At 37.5% G+C, this 18,794-nt stretch overlaps 1 pseudogene; it reads right to left on the bottom strand.

The window, feature by feature from the left end:
- Positions 1-11,614: 11,614 nt before the first annotated feature.
- LOC139475403 (uncharacterized) lies at positions 11,615-18,210 on the bottom strand (annotated as a pseudogene).
- Between the last annotated feature and the right edge of the window lie 584 nt (positions 18,211-18,794).

Raw genomic sequence — 18,794 nt, 5'->3', positions numbered from 1 at the left:
AAATACAATCCCCGATTGCACAAATGACCGAGGAAACACCACAAACACCAATTGCAGCACAAGTCAGAGTGACTAAGAATCCTGGAAAAGTCGCAGCTGGTAGGAAGGGTGAGCTAGCGAGGAAGGCAGAACTAATACACAATACTGAACATAGCCTGATTAAAACTTGGGCTCCCTATGTACTAGGAGTTGTTGCTATAGCAGTGGTATGGTTTTTTAAGACTGGAGAAGAGAAAATACCACAAGTTCAAAAATTAGATGAGGTTCAATTAGAGTTAAGCCCTCATGTAATGTTATAAAGCAATGACTACTCCAGTTACAGACGGTAAAATGTTGGTGAACGCAACATATCATTCAGCTGTGGTCAGCGGGTTGGCCATTGGCTATGCCCTTATAGCTAAAATGATTACAAAAGCCACACCACCCAAGCTAGATTTTAATGGTTATGATATCATTACGATGGTTCTAGAAGTAGGCCTAGCAATGGCGACAAAAGATATGCTAATCAAACAAGGGCTTATCCCAGAAGATATAATGAAGTAATTAAACATTTGAATATTTTATAAACATATAGTATGGCATCAATTGCGATGATGGTCGGTGGAACTATTGTTAATGCTCTAGCTTCTTCGGGGAGTACTTACTTATTTTCTACTATGAGGGAATTAAACGCTAAAGAAATTGAAGAGGAGCATAAACGACATAATAAAGCATTAGAACAACTCAAAACAGCTAGGTCACAATGGGCCAGGCACAGAATGGAGAGTTTATATTATATTAATGATGAATTTCGTAAACAAGGACATTCAATTAAAACGTTTAAGGATGTTGAATCTGCCATGCACGAATACTTCCTTGTTTATGGAAAGACACTTGACCCAATGCCAAGGCCAACACTCTCTCAGTTTTATTCACCGTCAGAGGCGCAGAAAGACCACGAGATAGCGTTTATAGTTTTTAGGTTGTCTGTAGTTGCGATTTTCAGCTACACAATTACGTATAAGCTATGATCTATGTCGGGCTGAGTCATATCAGCTATTAATAACCCTGACTGCTAAGCTATGTGGCGCTGACTGGCTAAGCTATAAATAGTGCTGACTGGTAGAGAGACTCTGTGTGGTGGCCTTTAGACAAATGATATAACAGGTGTATAACCATGAATCTGTGCAGATTTACACTCATGGGGAAGCCAATTCAATGTAAGAAACAATACGTTGGTATATATTGCGGTACTCATACTTTTTTCATCAGACAAGGAAATGTAAATTATGAGTGTTTTGTATGTGGGATAGGGGTCAAAGGTCGTTATTGTTTACAGTCCGTTTGAATCCAAATGAGAATGATGAATTGCAAAATAACTCGAAATCCAGAAAAGTGTTTGAAACATCAAAATGGTACTTGACCATGAATACCCTGTACCCAACGAAATCTGAATTTTGTTTAATTTAAAACCCATGACGGATGAAGTTCTTTAAGAAACTATCATGTAATTTTGTATAGAAATGTGTACATGACACGTAGGGGGACAAACCGTGGAAGGAACAGCGCAAGCACGGTCTGCACGTGCTACACAGTGACCGTGTTCATTCAATGACAAGATGCGCTACTCAGCAGATGTTAAACAGTTGATGTTGAATGTGTATGATTTCTTTAGAAGTGAAACAGAGAGAGCAAAGCCTTTTTATGCAATTAATAAATTCTTGAAACTAGCTTAAAAAGCTCTTGGTATGTCCCCTTAGAAGCTTAAAAATGTTGTTAGTCGACGAGATACAAATAGTCAGGCCAAGGAGGTAGGGAACATGTCAAAACCACGCAAGGTTGATAAATTAGACAGTTTTCAGAGGGATCAAGTCAGACGTGCAATTGTTAAACTGCACTCAGAAAATAAGTACCTGTCCCTAAGAATTTTGAAGAAACACCTTGAAACTGACCATGATTTACGTGTTACAAAGTACAAACTATGGCAGCTGTTGCATACCATTTGGTTACAAAAAGATAACTGGAGAAAATAGGGCTGTGTTGTGTGAACGGTCTGACATTGTTTGTCTCCGAAATCATTACCTTCGTACCATCAAGCATAAACGTGAGGAAGGATATGAGCCCGTCTTCTTAGATGAGACATGGGTAAATGAGTCACACACAGCCAGCAGTCAGTGGGTACCCAGTGGTGACTGTAAGGAGTCTGGTAGAAAGTTAACAATGGGAAAGGGTGAAACTCATAGTTCTCCATGCTGGTTCTGCTAGTCAGGGTGTTCTCCCAGACAGTGGCCTCGTCTTTAGAGCCAAGGCCAAAGACAACAGGGACTACCACACAGAAATGAACGGCAATGTATTTCTGGAGTGGGTGAAAGATAAATTAGTCCCTGCTTTGCCTACCAAGTCTCTCATTGTCATGGACAATGCACCGTATCATAGTGTGCAGAATCCAGAAAGCAAGACTCCAACCTCTAATAACTGTAAAGGAGACATGGCAGGGATTGACTTAGCCCACCATTCCGCGATATTCTCGCATTGTTGTCATAGATATCGCATCAACTTTCAATCAGCGCGATTGAAAATCGCGAAGAGCTTTCAATAGTTTTATCTGCATTAACACTCTCATTTTCACCAACAAAAATCTAAAATGTCGTATTGGTTGAATAAATTTATCAACGGTACCTAAAAATGTCAATACAAAACTTACACGCTTGTTTATTCCATCGTCTAATGTTGTCACTCAAAACAGCGATTGGCATACTCGCAACATTGCATGCTACATTTGTATCTCTTAATACTGTGCATAACCAATTCCTATATCACTGCATGGAGCTTTGCATCAGCTGACAATGGCGGAGTGCGCAACATTTTTTTTTATCCCTGATTGGCAAACAAGTGTTTGTTTTTACAAACTAAACACTTTGGTAGCACACAAAAATGTTATTCCGTGATCTACAAATCCAAGTCATTAAACATATTTTTTTAAGACTTAAATCGTAGCAGAAATCAAAGACGTTGAATTACATGTATGTGCGTCCGTGCAGAAATCAAGAGAGAAAAAGGCAATCACGGGTAAAGTTTCAAAACACAAGCAAATTTCGATTTTGGAATGACAGCAAAACAAAAACTAAATGAATATAAATACAACTCTTTCTCCATAATAATCTACAAATTGCGGATCAGAAATGATCGTAATTTAGATGAGATTCGCCTAGCCAGTGACGGCACCAGTGGAAGAGCTTTCATGAACGTACCCTCGTGCAAGAATAGCCACTGTGCGTGAATTACAAATTTTGAACTATTTCTAGTGGCCCACGTTTGTTTCCAAATTTGTCCATAAAAATTGAAAACTGTGACTTAATCATTCAAATGTAACTCTTGAACATTGTTAATGTCAACAGTCTTTTCAACTTCCGGTTACTCGTAAACATTTTCTGGCTGCTGCACATGACAAACACGCCGTCTTCTGTGTGAAATAAATGACTTAATTGTTGCTAATTGAAAAAGAGGGTGAACCTGGAGCAATAGTCGTTGTATAATGAACTGATTAATTGATTAATTAATTGAAAAGTGTATATTGATAAGATTTCATTCGATACGACCAGGCCTCTGATATGGAACACACTTCAGACGGAAATAAGACGGCGAAATTGATGAAAGCACTGCAATGTAAATAATATATTTTTGCCAACAAACTGTAATACCATTCAACAGTCGCTATTTCATGTCATCACTCTAAATATATTGAATTACGATCTAAACACACATTGTCGAAATTTGATAACTACAGATTGTTGTCTCCTGCATGCCAACGACATGAACAGCTGATGGTGGTAAACATGCCTCCTAAACGATCTATAATTGTCCTCGCGAATAATTCCCCATCAAGTCAACAATGAACAGAAATACATAAATATTGGTGTAATTTATTCTTAAGTAGAACAGAGGTGTAAGTTGAATGTAATTTTTTGTTAATACGAATGATAATATTTTTAAATAGAATCTACATGTATTCACAGTGGAATAATTAATGTTTCGAAAATAGGATATATCTATATAATCTAGTAATATTACTTGCAACATTATTTGAGTCACAAGTACCAAAAATCAAATACAGTTTTCACACTGTGTGAATATGAAATATCTCTGAAAATTAGCAAAATCTCATCACACGCCAAAAAATCTCATTGCTTTTGGACCAGGGGGGAATTTCTCTCACAGTAAAAATTTCCAGGATAATCCCTGACATGGTTACTTGGCTGCAACGGAGGAACATTACCTTTCCTTCTCGAGCGACGAAACCACAGCTCTATGAAATCATCAAAACTATGAAACCTGACCCTGTGTATAAAGTTGACAGTTACATCAAGGGTCAGGGTCACGCTGACTTACGACTGCCACCTTATCACTGCGACCTGAATCCAATCGAGTTGGTATTGGGCATCGCCAAGGGTGAAGTTGGACGATCGAACACAACGTTCAAATTACGAGATGTTGAACAACACAGTGGCCACAGTCTTTGACGAGATAGAGCCACGTTATTGGTCACGAGATGGACTACGGCCAACAACAGTCCAACCTATAATAGTGGCAGTCTGTTCAGGCACCAGCAGTTCCGACGACGAGATCTATGGCATGAGCGAGTAAGATTGCGACTGAAATTATCATGAAACAGCCCCTCTAACGCTCTGTCATTTCCCCTACCACAGAACGTGAACTGCATGCGTGCTTGCGCTGTGCCTTCCACGGTTTGTCCTCCCTACGTGTCATGTACACATTTCTATACAAAATTACATAATAGTTTCTTAAAGAACTTCATCCATCATTGGTCTTAAAATAAACAAAATTCAGATTTCGTTGGGTACAGGGTATTCATGGTCAAGTACTGTATTGATGTTTCATACACTTTTCTGGATTTCAAGTTATTTTGCAATTCATCGTTCTCATTTGGAGTCAAACGGACTGTATGTATAAGAAACATGGCGCTGATAGGGTCAGGAAGCAGATTATTTACGCTAGGAAGAGAGATTACATCAACGAGGGGAATAGGTTAGGGAGAATATGTGTTTAGATATATGGAAATATAACCATTTATACATTTGACTCATTTTGTATATACCATTAAACCACAATAGTTTTTGTTAGAGAGTTGAAGGCTTTGGCAAAACAACATGGTCTACATGGTTATTCTCGAATGAGAAAAGCTGAATTAATTGATTTACTCGGTTTGTTAGAAAACTCAAAGCTCAAGCGAAAAAAAGTGGGCTGAGAGGTTATTCTCGAATGAGAAAAGCTGAATTGATCGCTTTACTGAATATTGATAAAAATCAACCAGATGATGTTGATTTGTACCCACAGCTGGCAGTGGTAAATACCGAAGAGGATGGAAGATGGATATTAATTCCAACATGGATGTTAATGATGTTAAGCCCATCGTATCGAGCAAAATTAACGAGGAATTAGATGATTTACAAAGTATAAAATACCAGCTGACGGTTAAAATGTCATTGAGTAAAAATGACGCCGAATATACCGAACCTTATTTCCGGCGGAATCAAAAAATTATGACCGAATCTGAGTCTATAAACACATCATTAGATACATCAATTCAGAGGATACAGGAAACTTTAGAACGCTGGACTAACAGAGGTTCTGGTTGGGGTGTGGATAAAATCGATAGTTTATATTTAGACATAGCAAATTATATGCCTTTCAAAGGTGGATCTTATATAGATTTACCCTCATAATATAAAAGGAAAAGAGCCATAATTAATGTAAAAACTAAAAGCGATGACTGTTTCAGAATGATGATAAGATCTGCATTGTTTCCCGCAAATTCTAAGATTCCAAATAGACCTTCGAGCTATCCCCAAAACGACAGACTCAACCTACACCAATCTCGCAAATTAAAAAGATGGAAAAGCAAAATAATGTAGCTATAAATGTTTTCAGACATTCTCCTAAAGGAATTGTTGTACACAGGATAAGCTCCACTCCAGAACATATTCCCAGAATCAATTCATTTCTGATCGAAAAAGATGGTAAATATCATTACATGTGGATAAAGAGTTTAAACAGGCTAGTATACGATCAAACAAAACATGCTAGAAAGAAATATTTCTGTGAAAGATGCCTTCATGGGTACAGCAGAGAAGATCTATTAGAAGCGCATAAAGAACACTGTAGAGGTGTTGGACAGACTGCTATCAGGATCGATATGCCTAAAGAGGAGAAAAATATATTAAAAATTGAACATTATTGTAATCAAATGCCAGTACCGTACATCATTTACGCTGACTTGGAAGCACTTATCAAACTGATAGAAAATACCAAACACAGTACTGAATGTAGTTTTACGTACAAAACTCAAGAACATATTCCTTGTGGGTTTGGATATATAGTTGTAAGGTATGATGGGAAAACAAACCCGCCCATGATTTACAGAGGTCCCGATGCAGCGGAAAAATTCCTAGAATATCTACAAAATAAAGAGAGAATAATCAGGGAAAGTTGATCGTGTAAGAAACCCATTTGTATGACAAGGGATGATTGGAGGGCCTATAAGAGGTCAACGAGTTGTCATGTTTGTAATGAACCCCTGAATGGGGATTCTGTAAGAGATCATTGTCACGTTACGGGTAATTATCGGGGAGCCGCTCATAACTGTGTGTAACTTGAAACTAAAAATGAATTCTCAAACAATACCCATCCCCGTTGTGTTTCATAACCTTAGAGGATATGATTCACATCTCATCATGCAAGCTATCTCAGAGACGTGCATTCCTAATAATATGGAAAAATATATCTCATTCTCGTTGACTAAAACTATACATTATTTGGACAAGGATGGGAAAGCTAGAACAAAGCAAAGTAATGGGCTTAGATTCATAGACTCCGTACAGTTTCTGTTATCTTCCCTGGACAATTTAGCTAATGTAAACAATCCCGATGACTTTGCAATAACAAATCAATATACTGATCGGTTAACGCGGCATTTGTTGCTAAGAAAAGGTGTATATCCTTACGAATATATGGATGATTGGTCTAGATTTGACGAAACTAAAGTACCGCCCCTTGAATCATTCTATAGTAACTTAACAGAATCTAAAATAACTGATGCCGAGTATGAACACACTCTGACGGTCTGGGATAAATTAGGTTGTAAGAATTTAGGGTATTATCACGATCTGTACTTAAAAACCGATGTACTGTTACTTGCCGATATATTCGAGATATTTAGAAAGACATGTTTAAAACAATACGGCTTGGATCCGGCATGGTACTATTCCAGTCCTGGACTATCGTGGGATGCATTGTTGAAGAAGACCGGTGTAGAACTAAAACTACTCACCGATTACGATATGCACTTGTTTGTTGAGAAAGGATAAAGAGGTGGTATATCGATGATGGCGAAAAGGTATTCTAAGGCTAATAATAAATTAGTGGAAGGATATGATGCGAGTAAACACGATACACACATATTATATCTCGACGCCAACAATTTGTACGGATGGGCGATGAGGCAACCTTTACCCACAGGTGGTTTTGAGTGGATCAATGTGAATGATATCGATGTGAATGATATTCATGAAGTCGTTGCGAATAAAGGGTACATACTAGAAGTTGACTTGGAATATCCAACAGAGTTGCACAAAGACCCCATAACAGAATCTAAGGAAGCATGTTGATGTTAAATTAGTCAGATCTAATGAGGAAGAAAGACTTACAGCCAGTCCGGCTTTTAACAGAAGCAAGATATTCGATAACGACTTAGCTGCACTACATATGCAGAAAAGTAATATAAAATTTGACAGACCTGTGTACGTTGGTATGAGTATTCTTGACTTCTCAAAACACTTCATGTATGACTTTATTACAACGAACTTAAGAAGCAGTACAGTGATAGATGCGAGGTGTTATGTACCAACACAGATTCTTTGTTGATGGAAATACAAACCAAGGATGTATTTAAAGATATGGCAGAAAAAATAGATATGTACGACACTAGCGATTACCCAAAAGATAATCCACTGCACAGCGTAGTTAATAAAATGTATTTGGTAAGATGAAGGATGAATGTGCTGGGACCCCTATTGCGTAGTATGTCGGATTAAGACCTAAGATGTATTCTATAAAGAAGTCTGATTATGGAGAGATAAGAAAAGTTAAGGGTGTTAAGAAGTATGTGGTAAAAAAGCATATCAAACACGAACAGTATAAAGAAGCATTATTCAATGGTAGAACATTCAAACATGAGATGAACGCTTTAAGAAGTGTCAATCACAGGATATATGGATTAAGAATGAACAAGACATCATAAAAATTATCCCCCTTAGATACAAAGAGATGGATTGATAAGGATGGTGTAACTACCTATGCTTATGGTTATGGTGGTAATACTGTATTGTTGGGAACTATGAGCAACTCTTCTCGTACAAATGCCCTGCCCGGTCCATCTTTAAGATAATAAAGAATAGGCTCTTTCATAACAAACTGACAAATGTTATATGTCTTAAGGGACCAAATCGGATCGGTTGCATGACGTTGGTCTCCTTCGAGTTCACCAGGCTGGTATAAATATCTTACGCTTACTCTATCCAGAAGTTTTTGTACTTTGCCTCTCCTCGGTGCAGAAGATTTGGAAGTCACAGATTTCATTTTAATTGCATCGGATGGTTTCTTCCCGATTAATCTTGTTACTTCATTATTTAGTGCTGATACAACAGCTGATAATCATGTCACCCATTCGGTTGAACTTAATTGTTCCGATTTAATTTCAATCCCATACTGATATTCAAACAAACATTCCGCTTATGTCCGGTTAAATCTTTCAACCATAGCTTGACTACGGTGGGCCTCTTATTCACCACGCCTGATTTCAACATCGTGCTTTGTTAACAGTTAAGTTACTGATGCCATAAACTCGCGACCAGGATCTACTTGAAATAGCTTAGGCCATTTTAGTGGTCCGCGTTTATATATGTGGCTCAGTGCATTAGCTACTTCTATTGAATCTTTTGAGGTTAATGGTTCAGCCTCCTTGTAGCGAATAGCCACATCCACTATGGTTAAAGCGTATTTATATGTTTTACGTCTTACCTTATCATGGGGAAGAAACAAGAAGTCAGCCTGATGAACTTCATTCGTTGTAAAAATATCAAACTTCTTCCTTGGGATATAAAGCGGTGCCGGTAAGTATATTTGCCACGTCGCTTGTTTCTTTAGCCAATCCTTGGCAACATCTTTAGATACCTTAGCCGCAGTGGCTAATCTTTGTATTGCTCCTATACCTTTCCAATATCCTCGTGGGCTATAGTAATTTTTATCCATTATTAATTAATATTGATGATTCTTGTAATACGAATCATAACGATCATTGAATCGCATCATCATTTTTGAAAAAAAAGTTCCCTCTGTAGTAGCAGTATTGGGTATAAATCTGGCTCCAGTGGGGTTGCGGTAGGACCATCATTGTCTATACTACTGTGGGTGTTGACCAAACGCTATCGGACCAGTGTCCCTTAGAAAATGGCACACCCCAAGGCAGGATTCTAAGCCCAACACTTTTTAACATTATGATTAATGACCTATTCGAGGGAATACCCAATAAAATTCAAACTTCCAAATACGCGGATGATGGAGCCCTTTGGATCCGCACCAGAAGCATAAATATGGCTAAAAAAATACTGCAGAATGCATTAATAAAATTCGAATATGGGCAAATAAATGGGGTTTCTCACTAAATGCCGAAAAAAAACACAGAAATATGCGTGCAAACACCCCCAAACTACAACTAAACCAAAAAAACATACAATTCCAAAAAGAAACCAAATTTCTTGGACTAATCTTTGAGGAACACCTCACCTGGGGTACTCACAATAAAAACCTAACAAATAGATGCACTAAAGACCTAAACACACCAAGCTGTCTGATAGGTTCCAACTGGTGGGCCTCCAAGGAGACCCTACTGTCACTTTACAAATCACTAATTAGATCAAAAATAGACTATGGATGCCAAATATACAACACCTTAAACTCCTCAAACTCCTCATTAAGCGATAAACTAAACTCAATTCAATATCAAGCACTCAAGATAATTACACGCACTCATCATGGCACGCTGTGCATATCGCTACAGGCACTAACAGGCGAAATACCCCTGAATCTACGCCTAGAACATCTAACAATAAATTACGGGGCCTCAACCCAACAAATCCAACAGATCCTTAAAACTAACATAAGCCCCAGACTCCAAGCTCTGGCTCGCAAAAACCCTCAATTAACACCAATCTTTCACAGATAATAAATTACCTAAATACACACAACCTAAATAATTTACAATTAAGGTATTCCCTGTATAATGGGCAGTTTTGAAAATCATAAAACACTTTCTTTTATTATCATAAACACCCTTCCATGGATTTATTTTTAAAGTTTTATCAATATTCACTGTTCAGTTAATCTGTTTCATTAACTTTTATACGCCCACACCCCTTTCTACAAAATTCGAAATCATGGAACAGGGGTATGTATGTTCAAATGATCATGAACTTGGCATTTATTTCTTAAATATTTCATAATAGATATATATCAGCAGGGAAATCATGTAAGTTTATAAATATAAGCAGTAAATTCAGTGCAGAAGTAGTGTATTGAGGCATTCAACATGTGAACTTGTAATTAGGCTTCTGAAATGCTTGTTTTTTCCATGTCTTTTATCAATTGAGACATTGTATTTATTGCTTTGGAAGTACAAACAAGACACATAGATATGAAAACACTTCTGTAAAAACATCTGAAGTGACTATAAAATAAAAACAAGACAAAAGAAAAACAATTTACCATTATTTATTAGTATTATAACCCCAATCCTAATAACACCCCCCCACCCCCCACCGCTATTTTTCTGTTTGACCAAATATAATGCCACAAAGAACCAAGCCTCAACAACTCGAAAATACTAAATATAGTGACTTAGTATAATGAGTGATGGTAACATGTGTAAACAATGAATATTTCCCTGTGGTTTTTTTTCACCTTGACAATGACCTTGACCTCTGACATTGGCCTTGCCTGCAGCAGTTCACATAAAAACAACCAAGCAACGTGCGTCATTTCACCCTGGAAATGTTATAATATTGTAGCAGGGAATGAGTAATACATGTGAGAATTACATATATTTACTTCAAATAAAGAAAATCTCTCATGAAGCACTTGGATTTTCCCCATGTATTCTCAGCTTGCGAAATTGTCCTTTACATGACAATACTACTCAAGAATGTGAAGTTATTGGGATTTTTTTGAACATTACACAATTGAAATGTCAAACCCATGTACATGTCAATGAGTCATTTCTAATAAAGATATGAATGAATAAATACATTTCTGTATTTCTTACAGATTTGAAAGCGAAGATGATATATAGGCAAATACACTATTTACAATACATTATTTATATTACGTGACCATATACAATGAAAGCATGCGATACAGTTCTCATGAATACACAATTTACAATGTACAAATTGGGAGCAGAAGAGTGTATGTGTCTAGTACATACATATACATCAGGTGTTTCTCTAAAATTCAAAGAGACAGTATCATGTATTCCAAGTATCATAATCAACTTAGTCATGAACATCTGCACCCAGAGACAACAAAAGCATGTCGTCAAGCATTTCTATTTTCACATATACATCAACATCAAGTTTATCAGTCCGAACTGAACAGAAACGATTTCTGACTAACATAACCATCAGAAGATGACAAATTTGAAAGAACAAACCATCTGTTGCTTGGTTTAGTCCTTGTTGAGATAGAGGACTAATTTCGGAATGACATCCTCATGGGTTTTCTTTACATCTGTCACACGTGGCTGTCCCTCAGAGTTTTTACATGCGAGTTTTTACATGTGGCTGTCCCTCAGAGTTTTTACATGCGAAGACAATCTTCTCCATCACGCTGAAAAATTTTGCGCAGGTGACCCAGATTCAGTCCTGATCCAGCAATTTTCTCTGCAATTGACATTTTCATGACACATTGGGCTAAGAGAGAATGGAGTGTTTTGATATGTTTGGCCTTTTCTTTGTTGAAGAGAAGTAGATTGTGGACTGCTGATGGTGGGAAACTGAACCTAGCAAGTTCCTGAATTTTCATCTTTGTGTGAGATACAAGCTTACCAAGGACCTTTACATCTTCTATGGCATTGTGTGCTTCATATGATGAGTGCAAAAAGGTCTTGGCTAATTCTTCTTGCTTGTATGACGATTGTCCAGGAAAGGCCTTCTTGAAGACAGGTAGGCTATCAATAAGACCTGATACACAGCTGAAAAATTGTGCTTCACACTGGATGTTAAGCAATGCAGATGAAAATACAGGAAAATCAAATCTTCTTCCATTATGCGCTACAAGGAATACATTGGGAAACCCACTGAGCCATTTACAAAACTTGTCAACTGCAAACTGAACAGTTTCAGACTGAACTTGTTTCCGATTGACCGTCATTGTACCAGTATTGTTAACTATGATACCAGTAACCTGTTGAGCTGTAGTTGAGATTGGTACTTTTGGAAGTACTTAGGTTGAGAATTCCTTTCCTGTTTCCATATCTGAAGCTGCAATCTGTGTGATATGTGGCATTTTTCCTCCACGTACTGAAAAAAAGTTCAAGCTTTAAAATCCAAGTACATATAATATGATATATAAGTACATGTATCACTTAATGCTTATTTAGGTGATGCTTTACTAATCACAGACCTATTGGCACAACAAATAAAAAATGTGTAATCATTCAAAAAGTTCATTCAAAGATGAATAATCAATTCAAACTTACTTACGTCTGTTGTCTCCAAGTCAAATGTAATAAACGTAGCTTCTTAGACCAGCTGATACAGTCGCGAATTTCCCACGGGGTAGTGCTTCAGGTAACTGCTCAACATCTACATTAGTGGTATACCCAATACCTGTGAAATGAAATAAGTACTGTAATAAAACGTAAAACTTTTCCATATGGTACTTATTTTTTATTTATATTTATTTGCAGTCAGAGGAAGTCGGCAAAAATAAAGTTTAAACAAGCGTTTTGTTAGTTTTCTTTGTTTAATGAAAATGAAACTTACCTGACTCATAAGTGGTCCCTTCTAACACTTCATTGGCACCCTGTGCGATTACACGTTCCTGCTTCAGGCTGACACATCTTCTTTTTGTTGAGGGTAATTGGGATTTTAGTTGTACACGTTTTCTGTGCTTCATTTGCTTAGCAGCATATTTTACAGAGAAATTCCTGCTGCCATGTTGACCTGAAATAGGAGGATGAGTTGCTGACACAGCCTGAACAAAATAGTATGCTGTTGTTCTGTTTCTGACTATCTTTTACTTAGGAGCCTTTTATTAATTTCTTTTTACAATATAAATGAATACTTTATAAAAAAATATTTTTGTAACATGTATTTCATTGAAAAATACAAAACAAACTTACAACACTGGAACTGTAACCCTGCTTTGAAAGTCTACAAATACAAAAAACAGGAAAAACCAATATAAATTCAAAAACATTTAAAATAAACATGAAAAAGCATGCATCAAAAGAAAACAAAAGCAAAGTTGAATCACATTTTTGCAAAACAAACAACAATAAAAAGCAGTTTCTGTTGAATATATACCTCAGACACATAGCTTCGTCCTTCATTAATAAAGGCTGTTGTTGCTGCAACACGAAAGTCCAGGGACTCTGAATTTCCATAATGTAAAGATTTTGGTGCCCTCAATGTGACTTCGCGATTTGCATGTTCGCACTGTTCAGCATTAGCAATAACTGGCTTGAACAGTTTTTTCAGCTTTGACTGTAGTTCATCATCTTTGAGTCCTGCTTTGTAGGATAAACTTTCATGAGTATACTTCTCATTTGATGATGTACGTCTGAAGCCACAGAATCTGGAAAAACATAAACTGTGATCTCCAAATTGATGAGGAATCAACACTTTGAGATTTTTCTCCAGTCCTTCCTTGTTCCCTTGGATTTTGGTGAATGCATATTTGAGACATTTCTGAATGTGCATAATCACACTCCTACTGAGCTTTTTATCCTTGCAAGGCATATAAGCTTTTCCCTATGTTTTTCACGACGTGATTTCTATCAAACCGTTTTTTCATGGTAATGTTCAAGTCTGATTTGATATGAGCAATCATGGTATTATCACCGTCTCCTTCCAGGTAAGCAACAGGAGTTCCACCCTCAGAAAGCTCCTTGATGCCTTGAACCCCACTTTTACATTCCATTAACCGAGCACTACCGAAGTGATTTAGGACACATCTGTGCTTTCAGATTGGTAGTCCAGGTCTATTCCTCATCCACCACTTGCATGTGCCGCATGTTCGATGACCCACTAGTGCTTTAACTACATTCTTTCCATATTTGGCCTTGCTCATGAAGAACGTGTGTGCTAAAAATAAAGTTAAAAAGTTTGGTTGCATGTTTAAAATATAATTGCTGAGGCACATGTATGTCAGTATATTTTTAGGCAAACAGAATCATTATAATAAAGGTGAGGGTGGGCCTCGTTGGCTCAGTGGACTAAGGTGCTAAGATGGAACATATAGTCTTTCTCCTCACGTTTCTACCTTTATGGGAAGGTCCGCCACAGTACCCACTGAAAGTCACATGGGTTCTACCGTTTCTCAATCACTCATCACTGGCCACTGTCATATAGGTGAAATATTCCAAAGTGTTGTGTAAAGTAATAATAACAAAATAATGCCTCAAATTTCTTAATATACTTACATGTAAGACTGTCAAATCCCCTTTTATGCCAGGCTGTATCAACTGCACAAGACATTCCACTTCTGGTCTTGCATGGAAATCTTGATGCAAGTCTCACACGCTTCTTAGATGTTAAGATCTTCTTGCCGGGTTGTTTGTGTGGGGCCTGAGGAATTTCTTTTATTTTGGCAACAAGGCTGGCTAGATTTGATGGAGTGTTTACACTGAAACACATAAAAAGAAAACTTTGATACACATCAATAAATGTTCATGTCTGGCATACCAAATACAAAAATATGAATCAAATACAGCATGTACATTTTAAAAGTTAAATCCTTTCATAGCTAAAGCTAATAAGGTCTGTGAGTGAATGAGTATGGTTTTACACTGCTTTTAGCAATATTCCAGCAATATCATGGCGGGGGACACCAGAAATGGGCTTCACACATTGTACCCATGTCGGGAATCGAACCCGGGTCTTCGGCATGACGAGCGAACGCTTTAACCACTAGGCTACCCGACCGCCCCTAATAAGGTCTGTGAATATACCCGGTTTCCTTGGTGCTCTTAGGATAAGGTCCCCCCACCTGGATGTTACACCAGTGAACCATTGCAGGTTAACCTGCAGTCGAAGTCGATGGCTATACACAGCTGGCTGGGCTGAGACAATGCAGTTAAAGTGACTTGTCTAAGGACACAACAAGCATCATCAAGTGGGTTTGCTAGGATTTGAACTGGCAACATTTTGATTGCGTGCCTAGTTGGTTAAACTCTCAATCATGCACTTGGCTACATGATCAAATAAAACTATTGTTTGTGCTGAAATGTTTTCAAAATTCTCACCTGTTTGAAAATGAGACTGGTGGACTTTCAATATTCGATGCTTGAGGAGTCTGGTCAGAATGCCCACTTTCATCATCAGAATTAGCATCAACTAATGGTATAGTAGAGGAGTAGGATGACATCAATAATCTGAAAAATTAAAAATGAATTATAAATTGTTTTCATGTATTGTCCAAATGTTTGTTTGAGATCAGTTATTGTTTAACTTCTGTGGTGGAGGAATTTAACTGTATAACTTTTTAGCTGCAAACACATTTTACTAATGCAATGAACCAACCCGAATTAATATTGGTTCTTTTATGTGCTAAAACAATTTCACTCATGGAACCACTTATTCTACAGTCCCATCTGATGGATTGATCTTCCATGTCCCACAGAAATACTGAATCTATGGAAAAGTGTCTTGTTGTTTCTAAATGATATACAATAGTTGCATATACATTGTACAATGGAATATTTTCAAAATAATCTTATTTCCATCTGAACATATCTCCCACTATTCAACACAAGCTATACATGTATACCACAGCTATCTCTGTCAATCGCCATGATTGTTTACAATAAGGGGCATAACTCTTACTCGGTATTACATCACCCGAACATTGCTGTAATTTGTCGTAGTTTTCACCGGAAGTGTCCCATTATACAGGGAATACCTTAAGCACAACGCCTAATAACACCTTCACACCATAACTCCAAACCCCCTAAATCGACATATCTCTCTCCACCAGACTAAATAAAGAAACTGATCCAAATACCGCTAAATCCATCACACTAGCATACATTCATGAAAAATGGCCAAATTGGTGTCACATTTACACAGACGGGTACTTTGACCCGGGCTCAAAACGCATCCATGTCAACAAACCCCAAAAAGAAACAATCCTATAGGCTCCCAAATAATCAATCAATTTTCCCAGCCGAATTAATGGGGGTAGTAACAGCCCTGCACAGCGATCAAATAAATGGACACCAAAAAACCCTAATCCTTTCAGACTCATTAAGTGGGCTCCAGGCCATAAAAAAACAAAAATCGTCCAAAACTAATACAACAGATAATTAAAAGTGCTAACAATCTACGTAAAAACTAGAAATAGAAATAGTTTGGATCCCTGCCCACGTTGGAGTGTTTGGCAACGAACACGAAGACAAAGCAGCCAAATCAGAACTAAAATTAGAAGAAATAAACATCAACCTACCAATATCAAAAAACAAAATTAAAAGTATCACAAAAGAGAAAATCTTCCAAAAGTGGCAAAATAACTATCAGAAATCTGATTGCAAACTAAAACACCTGATACAAAAGCCACTCCAAAAAACATCATAATACCCCCAAAAATTGACAGAGTAATAACTGAACTACAAACAGGCCACACTACGCCCACCTACACCAAATTAAAAAAAACTAAACCAGTAAATGCCCCCACTGCAACTTAAAAGAAACGCCTGAACACGTAATACTATATTGCACACATTACCAGCAACACAGAACAACACTCCAATCCACACTAAATTGCAACAATCAAATGACACTTGCAACGGTACTAAACCCCCTAAATGACTTGCAATCTTTTAAAGCAGTAGGCATATATTTAATCAAAACAGGCCTGCTTGGTACAACAATCAAGCTGCCAATAAACCCTAAAATTCTAAACCTATAAAAACACACAAACTCCTTTTAGTCCCCTCACTCTTGTTAGCAGACGACGCCTGTGGTATTATTATCACCGTAATCATGGATTCAAGTCAGCTCAAACGCTCAAGGAGTAAAAACTGGACTCACATGGAGTTAGCCCTTTTAATGGAGGGTGTTCAGTAAAAAAAAACGTGTTGTTCTCGTCGTTTACCAACAATTTGACGAACAGCCTGAAGAAGAAAGCATGGGAGGACATTTCACAGAGGTGACAGATAGGGCTGTTACGATTCATTCGTGTATTCGGTGAATTGAATCAGACCCATTCGTGAATTGAATTAGTCTTTTGTGGCCACTAGAATCGAATATGTAATCATGTGCATTTACATACCCTGTACCTAAAAATATCCATAAGAACATATCATATGCATAGATGTCTTCAAAAGACAACACTCTTATAATAATTAATTTGACTGTATTTTGGTCACTGGTCATTGTCGCATTTAAGCAGATACTAGAACCTGGATAAGTGCAGTATATCAATGTAAAATATATTAATAATTAACAAACCATGTCAAATAATTTATGTTATTGTTCTGCTGAATATAATATGTCAACTGCTGACTTGTTATGGTATTCATGAATTAATATTCGTATTCGTTACCCTATATTCGTGATACAAATCATATTCACCTCATAGTGTATTCCTTGCAGTCCTAGTGACAGGTTATCCATGGAATTGTTTGTGCGTGGGTGTGTGTCATATGTGTGGTATTAACTTGAGTACAAATATGTAAAAAAGATCATGTAAAACATCAATGTTTTGTGTTTAATAAGGAAGGACGAGGAAAGCGTTCTGACGATGTATACTGTATTTATCTACAACCTATCTCACCAATTTGACAACACTGTGTTACTTTATCAACCCGTCTTTGGTGATACCTTGATGCGAAGGATATGCATAAACTGGAACCAGCGTTGGAGTGACACGGGCAGCCATTTTTGACACTTTGAAAGGGACACCACTCTAACCATATTTTAGACGAGACGTTCTCTTGATATATTATATTGATAGGATTTGAAGTTCTAACCCTTCACACTTTTACTTTTTATCCCCCGCCTGGCCAGAATGGCCGAAGGGGGATTATGTCGTGGCGCAGTCCGTCTGTCCGTCCCACAGAGGGTACTCAGCTTGTGAAATCAACTCCTCCTACAGTTTCCAGAGAATATCCCTGACACTCTACAAACAAGATGTTGACATATTGATGATACGCATATCGCAGTCCCCTTTCATTTCGACTGATTTGGCCAGAGTTACTGCCCCTGTTTTACGGAGCTTCATTTGCCTAATTGTGAGAGAGGTACTAAGCTCTTAGAGAATATCCCTGACACTCTACACACAAGATGTCAACATGTTGATGATACGCATATCGCAGTCCCGTTTCATTTCGACAAATTTTGACAGAGTTACTGCCCCTGTTTTAAGGAGCCTCATGAAAAATACAAAGACAATATAAACACGTTCAAAAAATTCATGCGGGGGATGTTGTGCTCTCACAGCACTCTTGTTTTCTAAATAATAAC

Source organism: Haliotis cracherodii, unplaced genomic scaffold (assembly GCF_022045235.1).
Source record: "Haliotis cracherodii isolate W230 unplaced genomic scaffold, xgHalCrac1.p SCAF_3, whole genome shotgun sequence".
NCBI lineage: Eukaryota > Metazoa > Mollusca > Gastropoda > Lepetellida > Haliotidae > Haliotis > Haliotis cracherodii.
This window is presented reverse-complemented; position numbering and strand designations above follow the sequence as displayed.